Raw genomic sequence first — 847 nt, 5'->3', positions numbered from 1 at the left:
TTCCCTGGGCAAGCAGCCACGGTGAGCAGTGTTCTCAGTGGGCAGAGGTGGAGCCAGGCAGAGAGCCAGTGGAGCAAGCTGGGCCCCAGGAGGCGTCTGGCTTTTAATACAGAGATGCTATGGCTCCTGTCCAGCTCTGGGAAGGCCCCGTGGTTGCCGACTGGTGACCCTGACACTCTGAGGCCAGACTAGGGAACTGCACTTGCTGCACTTAACTGCAGCCTGCCCCACACAGAGTGCCTAGAAACACCTGATTGATATAGATTAAGGTGCCCACCTGACTGGGGAAAAGCTCCGGTCAGGCTTTCAGGCCACATGGCAAGGAAATTATTTCCCCTTTAGCAAGAGCGCTTTGGTGACTAGACCAGTTCTGTGCTACACTTTGTCCGAAGATACTCCCCAAACCATCAGGTAACCACCTGGGGGGCTGGGGTTCAAAGGTGAGATGGGGGTCTGGGTGGGTGGGTGGTACCTGTCAAGGGGGAGTCAACTCTTCACCTTAGAGCTACAAGAAACAGCACACAGAATTCCTTTTCATTTGTAAAGCATAGCCAGTGTTGGTTTCATGTTCCTTTCTTTAATTTGCAGGGAAAGTTATGCTTCAGCATCTACCAACAAACCCGGTGCCCGTGAGTGACTGACGTATCTCCAAGACCATAAACAAAAATCGAACATAATGGAATCGGGGTGTGTGTGTGCATCGGTATGCAAAGACTCTGCATGTGCTTGTGTGTATTAATTGACATCAAGTTGCTTCTGACTTGTGGTGACCTTATGGATTAATGACCTCTGAAATGTCCTATTATTAACAGCCCTGCTCAGATCTTGCAAACTAAGGGCCATGGCT

This window comes from Gekko japonicus, unplaced genomic scaffold (assembly GCF_001447785.1).
Source record: "Gekko japonicus isolate JY-2015 unplaced genomic scaffold, Gekko_japonicus_V1.1 scaffold135, whole genome shotgun sequence".
In the NCBI taxonomy this organism is placed as follows: Eukaryota; Metazoa; Chordata; class Lepidosauria; order Squamata; family Gekkonidae; genus Gekko; species Gekko japonicus.
This window is presented reverse-complemented; position numbering follows the sequence as displayed.